Source organism: Accipiter gentilis, chromosome 2, assembly GCF_929443795.1.
Source record: "Accipiter gentilis chromosome 2, bAccGen1.1, whole genome shotgun sequence".
In the NCBI taxonomy this organism is placed as follows: Eukaryota; Metazoa; Chordata; class Aves; order Accipitriformes; family Accipitridae; genus Astur; species Astur gentilis.
Genome location: NC_064881.1, coordinates 22,516,095 through 22,524,261, shown reverse-complemented (window position 1 = coordinate 22,524,261; position 8,167 = coordinate 22,516,095). Strand labels below are relative to the sequence as shown.

General features: G+C 41.8%; 1 long non-coding RNA gene across 1 annotated transcript; it reads right to left on the bottom strand.

Annotated features, from left to right (window-relative positions):
* Positions 1 to 1,663: 1,663 nt before the first annotated feature.
* LOC126048553 (uncharacterized) lies at positions 1,664 to 6,647 on the bottom strand. The gene is made up of 3 exons (XR_007508902.1): positions 5,853 to 6,647; positions 4,314 to 4,466; positions 1,664 to 1,819 (listed from the first exon to the last, which is right to left on the bottom strand). It is a non-coding gene; the product is annotated as an uncharacterized LOC126048553 (long non-coding RNA).
* Between the last annotated feature and the right edge of the window lie 1,520 nt (positions 6,648 to 8,167).

The following is an 8,167-nucleotide window of genomic DNA, read 5'->3' as shown; positions in this document are numbered from 1 at the left end:
AATGGAGGGCACAGCAGTTTTAGTTTGTGCACCAGGATCTGCAGCTAGAGGAAGCTGTCCATACAGCTCCTGAATGCCTCACTCCAAACCCACAGAAGCAAATGCTTGAAGTTTTGACCCGCCAGTATATACACCAATAAGCACCTGGGGAAGACTTTTCACCCAGGTTCACAAGCTGTGTTATATGCACCACTGGGTAATGTTTGCATTCAAATAAGACCCTTATAAGCAGAGCAGGGGACAAGGAATCCTGAGTTGGGGCAGGATAAGTGCAAGAAGGATGCCACACAGATTTGAGACTGGTATTTTGCCCAGGAGTACCCCAAGTAGGGGTGTACCAGCAGTACCAGAAATGCCTTAAGGCATCATAACAGAAGTGTGAGAACACTATGGCACGGGGATCTCTTTCTAGGGTGTTCCTCAGAAGCAAAGGAAGACACCGTATATGATGTCATGATGTCTGCAAGACTCTGCCTCCATGGAAGAAGACGTGGCTGTTCTACCACCTTATAAAACCACTCCTTATTTAGGGCCCCAGGTTGCCAGTAATGGACTAGCAATCCCAAAGAGGCCCATGTCCCCCTAATGCTACCCCAATTCATCTCCTTAAATGCCCCAGTCACACAGTCTTACCTAGACACATCTTCAGCTGCCTTGCTCGCAGCTGTGCCCTAATCTTAACCATACACAGAAAAAAGGCACTTCACTGTATCATCTGGGTCAGACAAGATAACAGACAACATTGGGTGTGACACACGCTGAAAATGCCACAGCTTCTCAGTACCCATATAAAAACACATCAAATAGAACAGGTGCCAAAACAGAACTCTGCCTGTGAAATGGCCTGTGAATTTTACTAGCAAGTTATTTTTCATTCCAAAACTGTATGGCCCAGAAATCAAACAAATAAGCCAGGGATAAGAAGTAAGAGCGTACAGTATATTTCTTCAATACTTCTAGAGAGGAAGGGGCTAAAAACTGCTGAAGTCAGAAAACCTTTACTATTGATTTACTAACCTTCATTAGCTGCATCTGCTATTGCTGTGGTTCCTTCAAAATTAAGTGCCTTTTTAATAGGAAGCTACCTTGAAAGAGACTCAAATCTTCAATGCAAAGCGGGCCATTCTAGCATATGTTTCTGAAATCACAACAGCTTATCAAAGACTGATTAATTAGACAGTAGTAATTGTGGTGCGAGGCAAAGAGAGCCTGGGCAACCATGTTTAGCTTTGGTCTTTCACCATCATTTTGAAAAATGTTACTTGAATATTTTGAGAACAATTTCTGAATGTCTTTTAAAACAATAAAAAAGCCACCATTGACCCTTCACTCATTTATTCCTTTTAGTTTCAGAGTTTGCATCATTATTTGATCATTTTTTTGTAGGTTAGAACAATTTATAGCTCTTTACACATTTTCATTTCAGGTCACTTGCCATCTTTGAGAAGCCAATGCTATTACCTCTGCTAAAGGACAGAACATAAATCAAAGATACCAAAAGGCTCAAACACCACAGAACAAGAACACACATGTCCATTCGCTGCTTCAAAGTCAGCCCTTTAAAATGCTTACAATAAAACAAAACCCACAGTACCTGCACACTGTTCTTATGAAATACATTTGATAAGTCTTCATGTAATACTTAATTGTACTTTCTCTGAAAAAAAAAGAAATTCAAGTCTCAGCACGCACCAACTGTTTTGATTTCCCAAGTGGTGTTTATCAGGTAAGTTGCAGTAGCACACCATATTTTAATTGTAATTTTTCTTCCTTCTTAACTGCTCCCTGCGGCTCTAACCACGTGCATATCTCACACACACTGCAAACAAGGGAGAAAAGCACATTTGTAATGAGGGTCTTCAAAGATAGAAATGTGTTTGGAATTATTTTAGAGTAACTCCAGACAGCAGCAAAGTAAGTGTCAGAAATAAGTCAGAGCTTCAAAGTGGAGATGCTCTATTTTCAGCTGAGCTTCAAACTGCAAACTAATCTTTTGCTTAAAAATAGTCATGTAAGTTAGGCATGCTGAAATCAGGGCTAAGCAGGCACATGCTTGCAGGAGTAGGCCCACATTTAGAGTAAGTGATCTCCGTTTTAAACAATTTGTATCGATTGATTTTTTTTAAAAAAATCAATTTTAAGAACAGACTTCCTCTTCAAGATAGTTTACTACCATGCAATAAATGCAGGTCCTTGGTGGTAAAGAGTGCATTTCATAAGATTTTTTTATGTGCAAGGATTTAGACATGTTGCTGGACCAAACAAGTCAAGTAAAAGTTGTAAAGACCGAGAAGGCATGGTTAGCAAAAGAAAAAAGCCCTGAAGTTCACAGAAGTCATCACATTGAAGTTTGTTTTCACACTTGGAGAAATGAATCAGCTTTTTGTTATGTACGAAAGATGCAGAAAATCCTCTCTTAAAATAAACATTTATTCAGAGAAGGGATTTTACAAAAAAAAAAAAAAAGAAAAATCTTTCAGATGAAAAAAAAAGTCTTTCAATGAATTTAGTAACACACCTAAACCCTTCGTCAGAATGGTTGTAGTGGGACACACACATTTATTAATATACATCCAAAGCAAAGAGAAAATAACTGTTAGCACCTTGCAATATACTTCCAAGATTTAAGACCTGAAACTTATTCCTTGGGTAGACTCTGGTTTTACAAAATTGCAGATATTTAATTTTACTCCTTGGCACAGTGGCTCCACTGAAGTTGCTGTCACTATCCAGGGTGACGCTATGCCTGCTTTTAAAACCAGGGGGAAGACTCCCAGCTTATGTAGAAAAAAAAAATAGAAAAAGAAAAAAGAAAAAAAAAAAAGAAAAAGAAAAAACAAAGAAAAAAGAAAAAAGGAAGAAAGAAAGAAATGGAGTAACATTGCAGGGACAGTTTGCCATGGGTATTACTCACCAACCACATTTTCTCAAGATAAATAACGGGCAATGAAGGAGAGGAGAGGAGAGGAGAAAATTAAAAAGAAAAGTTCAATAAATGCTTTTTTGTACTTGTCTATGTAATATCGTAAAAAAGGGCCACCACTGAAAGACATGTAAGTTCACACAAATCATAATATATAATTGATACTAATTTTGGAAAAACACTCTTAAAAGCACAACACTAAAACCAAATGAACCTCAAAGACCCTGAAATGCAATGAAATTTTCATCATTTCAATACCGGTGAATATCTGCAAAGACCACTGCTGCTACCAAACCTGCCCCCCCCTCCCTGAAACTGCACTTTTTGAAGTAGGAAAAGCAAGAGAAAATGCATTGACAGGACACCCCCACACACACCCCCTTCTTTCTTCTGTGGCTCACTAAAGCAGAAGCAGGATTTTCATAATTTGTCCTGGCTGAAATATGAATTTCTCCCACATTCGAGAGCCTCATCCGAGGCACCAAAACAGACAACAACTGGCTCGCAAACTTCTACTCGGTGAAGAGGACAACCCCACTAAAGCCTCTCACTGCCACCGAGCTGACGTAAGTGGCCGATGTGACCCACGGGCACAGTAAGGGCTGGATTGCGGGCACGCCCCGGGCACCAACGCTTGGAGACCAGGAACGGCTTTCGTGCCCGAGGGATGCTGCCCAGGTGCCTGCCGAACGCCTTGCCGGCAGGGCAGCACGGCCGGGAGGAGGAGGAGGAGGAGGAAGAGGAGGGCTGCGTCTGCGCTCAGTGCCCAGCGATTGCCGCCCTTGCGTGCAGCCTGTCCGACCACTGGGTGAGCGGGGATCGGAGCTCTTGGAGAAAGTGTCGAGGCTGCTCTGCTTCATTTAAAGATAGCTGCTTGGGAGTGCATTTCCAAAGCCGAGCCTTCTCCTCGGTGAACTGACCTAGCACCCCTCTTCCTACCTGCAATCAAACCTCAGTTACAATAATTCAACAGAAGTAGGAGAGCTCTAACCCCAAGGAGGAGCAGTGAGACCCCAGAAGGTGGTGGCAAGGGCTCTTTCTTGCTCCTCGGGTTGAGCGTGCTGACCCGCAGGCTGGAAGCCCGGAGGGCTACAAGCCTCCTCATGCTGCCGGACCAGCACGGGCAAAGCCTGACATACATACAGGGCTCGGGGATGGATTCACGGCTGGGGACAGGGGCAGTGCCCCGGGCAGCCAGAAGCGAGGAGCTTGATTCCCACTACTGCTGCCTTACGCCACACCATCTCCTCACCGGTGGTAGTGCTGCTCTTAGGAACCTCCCCCTTCCCAGTGGTGGTTTATCAAAATCCCTTTATGTGGCATGTTGGTCTTGATAAAAATCTTTATTGGCACCTTCCTGTACTAAGAGACAGGAAGGTGAAATAATTACCTCATTCTGTTGAAGAAATAAGCTTCTCCAGAGCTTGATAACAAAAACTTCCTGTGAGCTTCCCACACTTCCACAATTCTTATCTTAATAGTTTTCCAGAAAATTTGTTTTTATTTCCTAACCTCCATTGGGAAAATTACCTTGAATTCTCACCTAAAAGAAGAGATATATGCATTACATTTGAGTGAATGTAAGATATAATTCTGCATTAAAAAACAGTGTAACAGTCAGTTCACGTCTTTTTCAGCACACACCCCAAAGACAGGGCAAATCATTTGTGCAGAAAAAGTAGCAACAATAATTCAACAAAACGGGTGTTTGGGTTTAATGACAAAATTAGGTCCTTTGGTCTTGCTTAAATGTGACAGAAGATTAGAACTTCTCAGACCCGAGTACCAACGGGAGTTCTGGGTGCACAAGAAACTTAACTCCGAATCCCAGTTAAGTAGAGATCCTCTTGTGGTTTTGGGTTTTTTTGGAGCGTGGGGTAGGAAGGAATATGTCTCTTCCTCTCCCCCGCCCCCCAGAGTTAGATGAGAATAATTTAAGTACCAGACACATTTATTCTTAAAAATAAGAACATCAGTAACAGTGGCCATGCTTTCCTGAGTTCCACCAGTTTGTGATGACTGCAGCACATCCGTTTTACTCCAAAATAAAATTTAAAAAAATATAACTTTTCAACTACTTTTATCCAAAAATACAATCATTCACTAACTATAAGTTTGCAAGCAGCCTAAAGTCAAATCTAAAGTCACGAGCAAAAGATCTTTTCAAGCTGACAAGCAACAGCTGCACAAAGACAGCAACATTCCCAGAAGTAATTAGACTTTTGAGGATTGACTCTTAACAAGAAATCATGTGCTTTATAATCACGTAGCTACCCAGGAATATTGGTATTCTGGTGGAGGTTAATGTGTAATTCCAAAATAGCTGGTTTTGTAAGAATAAATCTGACCAGGTCAAGAGACAATTGCATCTTTAAATTTAAACTTTTTAGAGAAACTAACCCCGGAAAATGTACTGAACAGAATCATAGAATATGTTCATCCATGAACAGATAAAATTACTGGTGCCTTTCAGTTGTTAGCTATGCAATTTGCAGTACCTTCTTTTACAGTTTGAAAAGTTATTTTTGAAAGCAGTGTGAAAGAGAAAATGGCACACCTTTGCACTAATGCCCTGCATTAGACTACATCTTTCCAGAAGTCACTTATTTGTAAGTTTACTTAGTCAAATTATTTACATAGAAAAGCTAATATGTCTAATATATCTCTTACTAAAACAGACCGCCCTATAAATTGTCACGGTATTAAGGAGAAGCGTGACGCTCAACGCCTGGGAAATTCTACAGAAATATTTCAGTTTTATTCTCTCCCTGAAGGTTTCACCCACAGCCACAGTCAAGCTGCAGCTTAATTCAACTCCAGAGGGAGAGCTCTCTATTTACAGCTCAGCACCAACTGCATGTCGTAAAATGGGCAAACTGGTATCAGTCATTTAGGGTAGGCAAGTCTCAGATGGGATAAACTTTTATACCTTCAAGACTCCTTTCATGAGTTCTTGATTAAAATGGGCTGTTAAGGTGGTACTCATATAATCACTCTTCAATTCTTTCTTTTAGTATTTCAACTGGTTGGTGTCTGGTTTTTTCCTTAAAAAACCAGGCAATTAACATCTGCTGAAGATGGTCTTCTGAAGAGTTACATTTGATCTTTCTGCAGGCAGTCTTTTCAGAAAAAAAAAATCATTGCTAAATCACTAAAAGAAGTACTTGGAAAACAAAGTGCATATAATGATTAAAAATATTTTAAAAGGCACATAAAAGTTACGGTCAAAGCTTGAATATTTAAGCACCCTCCACACACAAATCCATCAAATAACATCTATATCATAAGTATATGTCACAGTCCAGGGTTAGGTCACATAACAGGGAGTGATCGGGATCTAAATACATAATTAGGGCCAAAGTACAAATCACACTTTGTTTGTCACTTTGACTAAAGAAAAAGTTCCACATACATAAAAAAGGCAGACTCTTCATCTTCTTAAAAACCAGCAGTCAAGACCCTGCCACCACGGAAGAAAAGAGCAAAACTACTATTAACACTCCAGCATCACCTTTCAGTCATGTTCCTGTTAACGCATAAAGCTACTATGCCGACTTTTCCATCAATCACGCTATTTTTTAAAAAATGTAAATTGAAGCAATTATCAGTCTTCCTGTTGTTTCAGCCAGAAAACTAGCATAACCAAGGCAGTTGAAGAAATTTTCCTTTATACTTTACACCCTGACAATTTACTAGCATCTGCATAAAATACCTCATTTTTGTGAGCATGCATGCACTATCATAACAAATTGGAAGACCTACTTGCCTAGAAGGAAAGTAGAGCTTGTGGATACAGTTTTGCATGTCTGGACCTTTATAGTGCAGCTCTTTCAAAACCTGTGAGTTTTGAAAGTGCCAGTCTCTATGTACCAGGCCCTAGAAACAGCTAGTCACAGATTTGCTTGCATTACACCAGGTACTATTCCCCGCTAAAAAGAGGAGTCCTGTGGCATTCTCTCACCTGCACACACCAGCAAATTCAAATGTGCATGGAGGGATGTTTTCAGACAGTATTTGGCAGAAGAGGGAAAAGAACACAAAAAAATGAGAAAAAGAGTGCCAACTTAGGACACATCTAAGAACTAGATTGTGTAGCTATTAGTGAGGCAAAATCCTTGTCCAAATTCAAGATCTGAGCCATCTATCACATCCAGCCTGGCACACATTAAGGGAACAAGCAAGGAGAGGTGCTTGCTCTTTGTGTGGAGCTGTGTCGATACTGATCTCCGTCCCTTGCCCAAACAGTACGGTAGTGATGCGGAATTATTACTAAAGTCAACCCGTTCAAAGCCAAAGGGGTGGAAAACCCCCTCACTCTTGAATCCTGCCAGGAATCTCCTGAAGAAGGATTGATTAATTTTTTTTTTCCAAAGAAAAACTCATGAGAAACGTATACCCAATCCAAAGCGGAGTGTAGTCCACAGACAAGTACAGAGGGCTAAGCACCTCCTTGTACATGAATGAAGCGGCACGATTCCAGTACGAGAGAACAGGAGGAAACCACCCTGAGCAGTCTACACCTTAGCCAGCTCCATATATTTGCTCCTTGATATTCACAGCCCAGTGTCCATCCCCCCTTAGATAAGCACCCTTATGAGAAGGGAGAGTGGTTATGGAATCAGGTCTCTGTTCTCATGCAGAGCAGCAAAAGGTGTGGAATTCACAACTCAGAACGTTGGGTGGGAGCTGTGAAGGGGATGCTACGAAGACATTTCATACCCCATTTTATTCCAAGCCTTTTCACCTGCACCAAAGCATCAATGTTCGCGTTCTGAATTTACCTAGAAACCCACATCTAGCTACAGCTCTGTCTTTTAGAACTTGAGCTTCTTCTACCCTAAACCACCTTCCTGAGCCATTCACCGTCCTTTCTTAATCCTCTCGGATTTCTCAAGATGAGCTGGGGGGGGGGGGGGCAAAGTCTTTGGAAAACCATCCACCTTGCGCTTCTGACCTGATGCCAGCAGCCTCAGGCAACCCCGGACCCGAGACGGAGCCTTCTTGGCAGTCCCGCCTCCCACGACCCACGACAGGGCACTGCGGAGCAGCTCAGAAACCAAGTCCCTCTCCTCCCAAAGAGCGACTCCAGAACGCGGCTGGGGCTTGCTTTTTTTTTTTTCCAAAATTTTTTTTTTTTTTTTTTTTTTTAAGGGTTTCCTCCCCGCGGATGAGCGGCTCTTTCCACGCGCACTGCCAAGGTCCATCCTTCCCTCCCTGCCCGCGCACACGGCACTGGGCGTGTAG